This window comes from Cynocephalus volans, chromosome 18, assembly GCF_027409185.1.
Source record: "Cynocephalus volans isolate mCynVol1 chromosome 18, mCynVol1.pri, whole genome shotgun sequence".
Lineage (NCBI taxonomy): Eukaryota > Metazoa > Chordata > Mammalia > Dermoptera > Cynocephalidae > Cynocephalus > Cynocephalus volans.
In genome coordinates, this window is record NC_084477.1 from 701,048 (window position 1) to 714,393 (window position 13,346).

Genomic DNA, 13,346 nt, shown 5'->3' on the forward strand with positions numbered 1-13,346 from the left:
AGAACACACTTTTCCAAGCCTGTTGGAAGGCATTTGCAGTTTCATTTCGCGTCTAATTTCCCAAACCAAACTGCTTGCAGCTCTAACTCCCTTCTAACTACCACTTCTTCGGTTCAGTGAGATATGCTGGATTCTAAACGGAGAAGCTTCTCTGACGCTTTTTCACAGAGATTTTGAAACTGAAATCTCCCATGCCGTTTCCACCTTAGGCAGCAATGGGCTTCCCCATAGAATTTGCCAACCTGAATTCCTACAGGCTAGATGTGAGAGGCACATTCTGCTGCTTCCTCCCTTAGAGTTAAACTTGCTTCTGAAAGCTCAACCTCCGGGGAGTCTGTTTGGCAGAGATATAGAACACACTTTTCCAAGCCTGTTGGAAGGCATTTGCAGTTTCATTTCGCGTCTAATTTCCCAAACCAAACTGCTTGCAGCTCTAACTCCCTTCTAACTACCACTTCTTCGGTTCAGTGAGATATGCTGGATTCTAAACGGAGAAGCTTCTCTGACGCTTTTTCACAGAGATTTTGAAACTGAAATTTCCAAACCCGTTTCCAACGAAGGCGCCAATGGGCTTCCCCATAGAACTTGCCAACCTGAATTCCTACAGGCTAGATGTGAGAGGCACATTCTGCTGCTTCCTCCCTTAGAGTTAAACTAGCTTCTGAAAGCTCAACCTCCGGGGAGTTTGTTTGGCAGAGATATAGAACACACTTTTCCAAGCCTGTTGGAAGGCATTTGCAGTTTCATTTCGCGTCTAATTTCCCAAACCAAACTGCTTGCAGCTCTAACTCCCTTCTAACTACCACTTCTTCGGTTCAGTGAGATATGCTGGATTCTAAACGGAGAAGCTTCTCTGACGCTTTTTCACAGAGATTTTGAAACTGAAATCTCCCATGCCGTTTCCACCATAGGCAGCAATGGGTTTCCCCATAGAACTTGCCAACCTGAATTCCTACAGGCTAGATGTGAGAGGCACATTCTGCTGCTTCCTCCCTTAGAGTTAAACTAGCTTCTGAAAGCTCAACCTCCGGGGAGTTTGTTTGGCAGAGATATAGAACACACTTTTCCAAGCCTGTTGGAAGGCATTTGCAGTTTCATTTCGCGTCTAATTTCCCAAACCAAACTGCTTGCAGCTCTAACTCCCTTCTAACTACCACTTCTTCGGTTCAGTGAGATATGCTGGATTCTAAACGGAGAAGCTTCTGTGACGCTTTTTCACAGAGATTTTGAAACTGAAATCTCCCATGCCGTTTCCACCATAGGCAGCAATGGGCTTCCCCATAGAACTTGCCAACCTGAATTCCTACAGGCTAGATGTGAGAGGCACATTCTGCTGCTTCCTCCCTAACAGTTAAGCTTGCTTCTGAAAGCTCAACCTCCGGGGACTCTGTTTGGCACAGATATAGAACACACTTTTCCAAGCCTGTTGGAAGGCCTTTGCAGGGTCATTTCGCATCTAATTTCCCAAACCAAACTGCTTGCAGCTCTAACTCCCTTCTAACTACCACTTCTTCGGTTCAGTGTGATATGCTGGATTCTAAACGGAGAATCTTCTCTGACGCTTTTTCACAGAGATTTTGAAACTGAAATCTCCCATGCCGTTTCCACCATAGGCAGCAATGGGCTTCCCCATAGAACTTGCCAACCTGAATTCGTACAGGCTAGATGTGAGAGGCACATTCTGCTGCTTCGTCCCTTAGAGTTAAACTTGCTTCTGAAAGCTCAACCTCCGGGGAGTTTGTTTGGCAGAGATATAGAACACACTTTTCCAAGCCTGTTGGAAGGCATTTGCAGTTTCATTTCGCGTCTAATTTCCCACACCAAACTGCTTGCAGCTCTAACTCCCTTCTAACTACCACTTCTTCGGTTCAGTGAGATATGCTGGATTCTAAACGGAGAAGCTTCTCTGACGCTTTTTCACAGAGATTTTGAAACTGAAATTTCCAAACCCGTTTCCAACGAAGGCGCCAATGGGCTTCCCCATAGAACTTGCCAACCTGAATTCCTACAGGCTAGATGTGAGAGGCACATTCTGCTGCTTCCTCCCTTAGAGTTAAACTTGCTTCTGAAAGCTCAACCTCCGGGGAGTTTGTTTGGCAGAGATATAGAACACACTTTTCCAAGCCTGTTGGAAGGCATTTGCAGTTTCATTTCGCGTCTAATTTCCCAAACCAAACTGCTTGCAGCTCTAACTCCCTTCTAACTACCACTTCTTCGGTTCAGTGAGATATGCTGGATTCTAAACGGAGAAGCTTCTCTGACGCTTTTTCACAGAGATTTTGAAACTGAAATTTCCAAACCCGTTTCCAACGAAGGCGCCAATGGGCTTCCCCATAGAACTTGCCAACCTGAATTCCTACAGGCTCGATGTGAGAGGCACATTCTGCTGCTTCCTCCCTAAGAGTTAAGCTTGCTTCTGAAAGCTCAACCTCCGGGTAGTTTGTTTGGCAGAGATATAGAACACACTTTTCCAAGCCTGTTGGAAGGCCTTTGCAGTGTCATTTCGCATCTAATTTCCCAAACCAAACTGCTTGCAGCTCTAACTCCCTTCTAACTACCACTTCTTCGGTTCAGTGAGATATGCTGGATTCTAAACGGAGAAGCTTCTCTGACGCTTTTTCACAGAGATTTTGAAACTGAAATCTCCCATGCCGTTTCCACCATAGGCAGCAATGGGCTTCCCCATAGAACTTGCCAACCTGAATTCCTACAGGCTAGATGTGAGAGGCACATTCTGCTGCTTCCTCCCTTAGAGTTAAACTAGCTTCTGAAAGCTCAACCTCCAGGGAGTTTGTTTGGCAGAGATATAGAACACACTTTTCCAAGCCTGTTGGAAGGCATTTGCAGTTTCATTTCGCGTCTAATTTCCCAAACCAAACTGCTTGCAGCTCTAACTGCCTTCTAACTACCACTTCTTCGGTTCAGTGAGATATGCTGGATTCTAAACGGAGAAGCTTCTCTGACGCTTTTTCACAGAGATTTTGAAACTGAAATCTCCCATGCTGTTTCCACCATAGTCAGCAATGGGCTTCCCCATAGAACTTGCCAACCTGAATTCCTAAAGGCTAGATGTGAGAGGCACATTCTGCTGCTTCCTCCCTTAGAGTTAAACTAGCTTCTGAAAGCTCAACCTCCAGGGAGTCTGTTTGGCAGAGATATAGAACACACTTTTCCAAGCCTGTTGGAAGGCATTTGCAGTTTCATTTTGCGTCTAATTTCGCAAACCAAACTGCTTGCAGCTCTAACTCCCTTCTAACTACCACTTCTTCGGTTCAGTGAGATATGCTGGATTCTAAACGGAGAAGCTTCTCTGACGCTTTTTCACAGAGATTTTGAAACTGAAATCTCCCATGCCGTTTCCACCATAGGCAGCAATGGGCTTCCCCATAGAACTTGCCAACCTGAATTCCTAAAGGCTAGATGTGAGAGGCACATTCTGCTGCTTCCTCCCTTAGAGTTAAACTTGCTTCTGAAAGCTCAACCTCCGGGGAGTTTGTTTGGCAGAGATATAGAACACACTTTTCCAAGCCTGTTGGAAGGCATTTGCAGTTTCATTTCGCGTCTAATTTCCCAAACCAAACTGCTTGCAGCTCTAACTGCCTTCTAACTACCACTTCTTCGGTTCAGTGAGATATGCTGGATTCTAAACGGAGAAGCTTCTCTGACGCTTTTTCACAGAGATTTTGAAACTGAAATCTCCCATGCTGTTTCCACCATAGGCAGCAATGGGCTTCCCCATAGAACTTGCCAACCTGAATTCCTACAGGGTAGATGTGAGAGGCACATTCTGCTGCTTCCTCCCTAAGAGTTAAGCTTGCTTCTGAAAGCTCAACCTCCGGGGAGTCTGTTTGGCAGAGATATAGAACACACTTTTCCAAGCCTGTTGGAAGGCATTTGCAGTTTCATTTCGCGTCTAATTTCCCAAACCAAACTGCTTGCAGCTCTAACTCCCTTCTAACTACCACTTCTTCGGTTCAGTGAGATATGCTGGATTCTAAACGGAGAAGCTTCTCTCACGCTTTTTCACAGAGATTTTGAAACTGAAATCTCCCATGCCGTTTCCACCATAGGCAGCAATGGGCTTCCCCATAGAACTTGCCAACCTGAATTCCTACAGGCTAGATGTGAGAGGCACATTCTGCTGCTTCCTTCCTTAGAGTTAAACTTGCTTCTGAAAGCTCAACCTCCGGGGAGTTTGTTTGGCAGAGATATAGAAAACACTTTTCCAAGCCTGTTGGAAGGCATTTGCAGTTTCATTTCGCGTCTAATTTCCCAAACCAAACTGCTTGCAGCTCTAACTGCCTTCTAACTACCACTTCTTCGGTTCAGTGAGATATGCTGGATTCTAAACGGAGAAGCTTCTCTGACGCTTTTTCACAGAGATTTTGAAACTGAAATTTCCAAACCCGTTTCCAACGAAGGCGCCAATGGGCTTCCCCATAGAACTTGCCAACCTGAATTCCTACAGGCTAGATGTGAGAGGCACATTCTGCTGCTTCCTCCCTTAGAGTTAAACTAGCTTCTGAAAGCTCAACCTCCAGGGAGTCTGTTTGGCAGAGATATAGAACACACTTTTCCAAGCCTGTTGGAAGGCATTTGCAGTTTCATTTCGCGTCTAATTTCCCAAACCAAACTGCTTGCAGCTCTAACTGCCTTCTAACTACCACTTCTTCGGTTCAGTGAGATATGCTGGATTCTAAACGGAGAAGCTTCTCTGACGCTTTTTCACAGAGATTTTGAAACTGAAATCTCCCATGCCGTTTCCACCATAGGCAGCAATGGGCTTCCCCATAGAACTTGCCAACCTGAATTCCTAAAGGCTAGATGTGAGAGGCACATTCTGCTGCTTCCTCCCTAAGAGTTAAACTTGCTTCTGAAAGCTCAACCTCCGGGGAGTTTGTTTGGCAGAGATATAGAACACACTTTTCCAAGCCTGTTGGAAGGCATTTGCAGTTTCATTTCGCGTCTAATTTCCCAAACCAAACTGCTTGCAGCTCTAACTGCCTTCTAACTACCACTTCTTCGGTTCAGTGAGATATGCTGGATTCTAAACGGAGAAGCTTCTCTGACGCTTTTTCACAGAGATTTTGAAACTGAAATCTCCCATGCCGTTTCCACCATAGGCAGCAATGGGCTTCCCCATAGAACTTGCCAACCTGAATTCCTACAGGCTAGATGTGAGAGGCACATTCTGCTGCTTCCTCCCTAAGAGTTAAGCTTGCTTCTGAAAGCTCAACCTCCGGGGAGTCTGTTTGGCAGAGATATAGAACACACTTTTCCAAGCCTGTTGGAAGGCATTTGCAGTTTCATTTCGCGTCTAATTTCCCAAACCAAACTGCTTGCAGCTCTAACTCCCTTCTAACTACCACTTCTTCGGTTCAGTGAGATATGCTGGATTCTAAACGGAGAAGCTTCTCTGACGCTTTTTCACAGAGATTTTGAAACTGAAATCTCCCATGCCGTTTCCACCATAGGCAGCAATGGGCTTCCCCATAGAACTTGCCAACCTGAATTCCTACAGGCTAGATGTGAGAGGCACATTCTGCTGCTTCCTCCCTTAGAGTTAAACTTGCTTCTGAAAGCTCAACCTCCGGGGAGTTTGTTTGGCAGAGATATAGAAAACACTTTTCCAAGCCTGTTGGAAGGCATTTGCAGTTTCATTTCGCGTCTAATTTCCCAAACCAAACTGCTTGCAGCTCTAACTGCCTTCTAACTACCACTTCTTCGGTTCAGTGAGATATGCTGGATTCTAAACGGAGAAGCTTCTCTGACGCTTTTTCACAGAGATTTTGAAACTGAAATTTCCAAACCCGTTTCCAACGAAGGCGCCAATGGGTTTCCCCATAGAACTTGCCAAGCTGAATTCCTAAAGGCTAGATGTGAGAGGCACATTCTGCTGCTTCCTCCCTTAGAGTTAAACTAGCTTCTGAAAGCTCAACCTCTGGGGAGTTTGTTTGGCAGAGATATAGAACACACTTTTCCAAGCCTGTTGGAAGGCATTTGCAGTTTCATTTCGCGTCTAATTTCCCAAACCAAACTGCTTGCAGCTCTAACTGCCTTCTAACTACCACTTCTTCGGTTCAGTGAGATATGCTGGATTCTAAACGGAGAAGCTTCTCTGACGCTTTTTCACAGAGATTTTGAAACTGTAATCTCCCATGCTGTTTCCACCATAGGCAGCAATGGGCTTCCCCATAGAACTTGCCAACCTGAATTCCTACAGGCTAGATGTGAGAGGCACATTCTGCTGCTTCCTCCCTTAGAGTTAAACTAGCTTCTGAAAGCTCAACCTCCAGGGAGTCTGTTTGGCAGAGATATAGAACACACTTTTCCAAGCCTGTTGGAAGGCATTTGCAGTTTCATTTCGCGTCTAATTTCCCAAACCAAACTGCTTGCAGCTCTAACTGCCTTCTAACTACCACTTCTTCGGTTCAGTGAGATATGCTGGATTCTAAACGGAGAAGCTTCTCTGACGCTTTTTCACAGAGATTTTGAAACTGAAATCTCCCATGCCGTTTCCACCATAGGCAGCAATGGGCTTCCCCATAGAACTTGCCAACCTGAATTCCTACAGGCTAGATGTGAGAGGCACATTCTGCTGCTTCCTCCCTAAGAGTTAAGCTTGCTTCTGAAAGCTCAACCTCCGGGGAGTTTGTTTGGCAGAGATATAGAACACACTTTTCCAAGCCTGTTGGAAGGCCTTTGCAGTGTCATTTCGCATCTAATTTCCCAAACCAAACTGCTTGCAGCTCTAACTCCCTTCTAACTACCACTTCTTCGGTTCAGTGAGATATGCTGGATTCTAAATGGAGAAGCTTCTCTGACGCTTTTTCACAGAGATTTTGAAACTGAAATTTCCAAACCCGTTTCCAACGACGGCGCCAATGGGTTTCCCCATAGAACTTGCCAACCTGAATTCCTACAGGCTAGATGTGAGAGGCACATTCTGCTGCTTCCTCCCTTAGAGTTAAACTAGCTTCTGAAAGCTCAACCTCCGGGGAGTTTGTTTGGCAGAGATATAGAACACACTTTTCCAAGCCTGTTGGAAGGCATTTGCAGTTTCATTTCGCGTCTAATTTCCCAAACCAAACTGCTTGCAGCTCTAACTCCCTTCTAACTACCACTTCTTTGGTTCAGTGAGATATGCTGGATTCTAAACGGAGAAGCTTCTCTGACGCTTTTTCACAGAGATTTTGAAACTGAAATTTCCAAACCCGTTTCCAACGAAGGCGCCAATGGGCTTCCCCATAGAACTTGCCAACCTGAATTCCTACAGGCTAGATGTGAGAGGCACATTCTGCTGCTTCCTCCCTTAGAGTTAAACTAGCTTCTGAAAGCTCAACCTCCGGGGAGTTTGTTTGGCAGAGATAGAGATCACACTTTTCCAAGCCTGTTGGAAGGCATTTGCAGTTTCATTTCGCGTCTAATTTCCCAAACCAAACTGCTTGCAGCTCTAACTGCCTTCTAACTACCACTTCTTCGGTTCAGTGAGATATGCTGGATTCTAAACGGAGAAGCTTCTCTGACGCCTTTTCACAGAGATTTTGAAACTGAAATCTCCCATGCCGTTTCCACCATAGGCAGCAATGGGCTTCCCCATAGAACTTGCCAACCTGAATTCCTACAGGCTAGATGTGAGAGGCACATTCTGCTGCTTCCTCCCTAAGAGTTAAGCTTGCTTCTGAAAGCTCAACTTCCGGGGAGTCTGTTTGGCAGAGATATAGAACACACTTTTCCAAGCCTGTTGGAAGGCATTTGCAGTTTCATTTCGCGTCTAATTTCCCAAACCAAACTGCTTGCAGCTCTAACTCCCTTCTAACTACCACTTCTTCGGTTCAGTGAGATATGCTGGATTCTAAACGGAGAAGCTTCTCTGACGCTTTTTCACAGAGATTTTGAAACTGAAATTTCCAAACCCGTTTCCAACGAAGGCCCCAATGGGCTTCCCCATAGAACTTGCCAACCTGAATTCCTACAGGCTAGATGTGAGAGGCACATTCTGCTGCTTCCTCCCTTAGAGTTAAACTAGCTTCTGAAAGCTCAACCTCCGGGGAGTTTGTTTGGCAGAGATATAGAACACACTTTTCCAAGCCTGTTGGAAGGCATTTGCAGTTTCATTTCGCGTCTAATTTCCCAAACCAAACTGCTTGCAGCTCTAACTCCCTTCTAACTACCACTTATTCGGTTCAGTGAGATATGCTGGATTCTAAACGGAGAAGCTTCTCTGACGCTTTATCACAGAGATTTTGAAACTGAAATCTCCCATGCTGTTTCCACCATAGCCAGCAATGGGCTTCCCCATAGAACTTGCCAACCTGAATTCCTAAAGGCTAGATGTGAGAGGCACATTCTGCTGCTTCCTCCCTTAGAGTTAAACTAGCTTCTGAAAGCTCAACCTCCGGGGAGTTTGTTTGGCAGAGATATAGAACACACTTTTCCAAGCCTGTTGGAAGGCATTTGCAGTTTCATTTCGCGTCTAATTTCCCAAACCAAACTGCTTGCAGCTCTAACTCCCTTCTAACTACCACTTCTTCGGTTCAGTGAGATATGCTGGATTCTAAACGGAGAAGCTTCTCTGACGATTTTCACAGAGATTTTGAAACTGAAATTTCCAAACCCGTTTCCAACGAAGGCGCCAATGGGCTTCCCCATAGAACTTGCCAACCTGAATTCCTACAGGCTAGATGTGAGAGGCACATTCTGCTGCTTCCTCCCTAACAGTTAAGCTTGCTTCTGAAAGCTCAACCTCCGGGGACTCTGTTTGGCAGAGATATAGAATACAATTTTCCAAGCCTGTTGGAAGGAATTTGCAGTTTCATTTCGCGTCTAATTTCCCAAACCAAACTGCTTGCAGCTCTAACTCCCTTCTAACTACCAGTTCCTCGGTCAGTGAGATATGCTGGATTCTAAACAGAGAAGCTTCTCTGACGCTTTTTCACAGAGATTTTGAAACTGAAATCTCCCATGCCGTTTTCACCATAGGCAGCAATGGGCTTCCCCATAGAACTTGCCAACCTGAATTCCTACAGGCTAGATGTGAGAGGCACATTCTGCTGCTTCCTCCCTTAGAGTTAAACTAGCTTCTGAAAGCTCAACCTCCGGGGAGTTTGTTTGGCAGAGATATAGAACACACTTTTCCAAGCCTGTTGGAAGGCATTTGCAGTTTCATTTCGCGTCTAATTTCCCAAACCAAACTGCTTGCAGCTCTAACTCCCTTCTAACTACCACTTCTTCGGTTCAGTGAGATATGCTGGATTCTAAACGGAGAAGCTTCTCTGACGCTTTTTCACAGAGATTTTGAAACTGAAATCTCCCATGCCGTTTCCACCTTAGGCAGCAATGGGCTTCAACATAGAACTTGCCAACCTGAATTCCTACAGGCTAGATGTGAGAGGCACATTCTGCTGCTTCCTCCCTTAGAGTTAAACTAGCTTCTGAAAGCTCATCCTCCGGGGAGTTTGTTTGGCAGAGATATAGAACACACTTTTCCAAGCCTGTTGGAAGGCATTTGCAGTTTCATTTTGCGTCTAATTTCGCAAACCAAACTGCTTGCAGCTCTAACTCCCTTCTAACTACCACTTCTTCGGTTCAGTGAGATATGCTGGATTCTAAACGGAGAAGCTTCTCTGACGCTTTTTCACAGAGATTTTGAAACTGAAATCTCCCATGCCGTTTCCACCATAGGCAGCAATGGGCTTCCCCATAGAACTTGCCAACCTGAATTCCTACAGGCTAGATGTGAGAGGCACATTCTGCTGCTTCCTCCCTAACAGTTAAGCTTGCTTCTGAAAGCTCAACCTCCGGGGACTCTGTTTAGCAGAGATATAGAACACACTTTTCCAAGCCTGTTGGAAGGCCTTTGCAGTGTCATTTCGCATCTAATTTCCCAAACCAAACTGCTTGCAGCTCTAACTCCCTTCTAACTACCACTTCTTCGGTTCAGTGAGATATGCTGGATTCTAAACGGAGAAACTTCTCTGACGCTTTTTCACAGAGATTTTGAAACTGAAATCTCCCATGCCGTTTCCACCATAGGCAGCAATGGGCTTCCCCATAGAACTTGCCAACCTGAATTCCTATAGGCTAGATGTGAGAGGCACATTCTGCTGCTTCCTCCCTTAGAGTTAAACTTGCTTCTGAAAGCTCAACCTCCGGGGAGTTTGTTTGGCAGAGATATAGAACACACTTTTCCAAGCCTGTTGGAAGGCATTTGCAGTTTCATTTCGCGTCTAATTTCCCAAACCAAACTGCTTGCAGCTCTAACTCCCTTCTTACTACCACTTCTTCGGTTCAGTGAGATATGCTGGATTCTAAACGGAGAAGCTTCTCTGACGCTTTTTCACAGAGATTTTGAAACTGAAATTTCCAAACCCGTTTCCAACGAAGGCGCCAATGGGCTTCCCCGTAGAACTTGCCAACCTGAATTCCTACAGGCTAGATGTGAGAGGCACATTCTGCTGCTTCCTCCCTTAGAGTTAAACTAGCTTCTGAAAGCTCAACCTCCAGGGAGTCTGTTTGGCAGAGATATAGAACACACTTTTCCAAGCCTGTTGGAAGGCCTTTGCAGTTTCATTTCGCGTCTTATTTCCCAAACCAAACTGCTTGCAGCTCTAACTCCCTTCTAACTACCACTTCTTCGGTTCAGTGAGATATGCTGGATTCTAAACGGAGAAGCTTCTCTGACGCTCTTTCACAGAGATTTTGAAACTGAAATTTCCAAACCCGTTTCCAACGAAGGCGCCAAAGGGCTTCCCCATAGAACTTGCCAACCTGAATTCCTACAGGCTAGATGTGAGAGGCACATTCTGCTGCTTCCTCCCTTAGAGTTAAACTAGCTTCTGAAAGCTCAGCCTCCGGGGAGTCTGTTTGGCAGAGATATAGAACACAATTTTCCAAGCCTGTTGGAAGGCATTTGCAGTGTCATTTCGCGTCTAATTTCCCAAACCAAACTGCTTGCAGCTCTAACTCCCTTCTAACTACCACTTCTTCGGTTCAGTGAGATATGCTGGATTCTAAACGGAGAAGCTTCTCTGACGCTTTTTCACAGAGATTTTGAAACTGAAATCTCCCATGCCGTTTCTACCATAGGCAGCAATGGGCTTCCACATAGAACTTGCCAACCTGAATTCCTACAGGCTAGATGTGAGAGGGACATTCTGCTGCTTCCTCCCTTAGAGTTAAACTAGCTTCTGAAAGCTCAACCTCCGGGGAGTTTGTTTGGCAGAGATATAGAACACACTTTTCCAAGCCTGTTGGAAGGCCTTTGCAGTGTCATTTCGCATCTAATTTCCCAAACCAAACTGCTTGCAGCTCTAACTCCCTTCTAACTACCACTTCTTCGGTTCTGTGAGATATGCTGGATTCCAAACGGAGAATCTTCTCTGACGCTTTTTCACAGAGATTTTGAAACTGAAATCTCCCATGCCGTTTCCACCATAGGCAGCAATGGGCTTCCCCATAGAACTTGCCAACCTGAATTCCTACAGGCGAGATGTGAGAGACACATTCTGCTGCTTCCTCCCTAAGAGTTAAGCTTGCTTCTGAAAGCTCAACCTCCGGGGAGTCTGTTTGGCAGAGATATAGAACACACTTTTCCAAGCCTGTTGGAAGGCCTTTGCAGTGTCATTTCGCATCTAATTTCCCAAACCAAACTGCTTGCAGCTCTAACTCCCTTCTAACTACCACTTCTTCGGTTCTGTGAGATATGCTGGATTCTAAACGGAGAAGCTTCTCTGACGCTTTTTCACAGAGATTTTGAAACTGAAATCTCCCATGCCGTTTCCACCATAGGCAGCAATGGGCTTCCCCATAGAACTTGCCAACCTGAATTCCTACAGGCTAGATGTGAGAGGCACATTCTGCTGCTTCCTCCCTTAGAGTTAAACTTGCTTCTGAAAGCTCAACCTCCGGGGAGTCTGTTTGGCAGAGATATAGAACACATTTTTCCAAGCCTGTTTGAAGGCATTTGCAGTTTCATTTCGCGTCTAATTTCCTAAACCAAACTGCTTGCAGCTCTAACTCCCTTCTAACTACCACTTCTTCGGTTCTGTGAGATATGCTGGATTCTAAACGGAGAAGCTTCTCTGACGCTCTTTCACAGAGATTTTGAAACTGAAATCTCCCATGCCGTTTCCACCATAGGCAGCAATGGGCTTCCCCATAGAACTTGCCAACCTGAATTCCTACAGGCGAGATGTGAGAGGGACATTCTGCTGCTTCCTCCCTTAGAGTTAAACTAGCTTCTGAAAGCTCAACCTCCGGGGAGTTTGTTTGGCAGAGATATAGAACACACTTTTCCAAGCCTGTTGGAAGGCATTTGCAGTTTCATTTCGCGTCTAATTTCCCAAACCAAACTGCTTGCAGCTCTAACTCCCTTCTAACTACCACTTCTTCGGTTCAGTGAGATATGCTGGATTCTAAACGGAGAAGCTTCTCTGACGCTCTTTCACAGAGATTTTGAAACTGACATTTCCAAACCCGTTTCCAACGAAGGCGCCAAAGGGCTTCCCCATAGAACTTGCCAACCTGAATTCCTACAGGCTAGATGTGAGAGGCACATTCTGCTGCTTCCTCCCTTAGAGTTAAACTAGCTTCTGAAAGCTCAGCCTCCGGGGAGTCTGTTTGGCAGAGATATAGAACACAATTTTCCAAGCCTGTTGGAAGGCATTTGCAGTGTCATTTCGCGTCTAATTTCCCAAACCAAACTGCTTGCAGCTCTAACTCCCTTCTAACTACCACTTCTTCGGTTCAGTGAGATATGCTGGATTCTAAACGGAGAAGCTTCTCTGACGCTTTTTCACAGAGATTTTGAAACTGAAATCTCCCATGCCGTTTCCACCATAGGCAGCAATGGGCTTCCACATAGAACTTGCCAACCTGAATTCCTACAGGCTAGATGTGAGAGGGACATTCTCCTGCTTCGTCACTTAGAGTTAAACTAGCTTCTGAAAGCTCAACCTCCGGGGAGTTTGTTTGGCAGAGATATAGAACACACTTTTCCAAGCCTGTTGGAAGGCCTTTGCAGTTTCATTTCGCGTCTAATTTCCCAAACCAAACTGCTTGCAGCTCTAACTCCCTTCTAACTACCACTTCTTCGGTTCAGTGAGATATGCTGGATTCTAAACGGAGAAGCTTCTCTGACGCTTTTTCACAGAGATTTTGAAACTGAAATTTCCAAACCCGTTTCCAACGAAGGCGCCAATGGGCTTCCCCATAGAACTTGCCAACCTGAATTCCTACAGGCTAGATGTGAGAGGCACATTCTGCTGCTTCCTCCCTTAGAGTTAAACTAGCTTCTGAAAGCTCAACCTCCAGGGAGTCTGTTTGGCAGAGATATAGAACACACT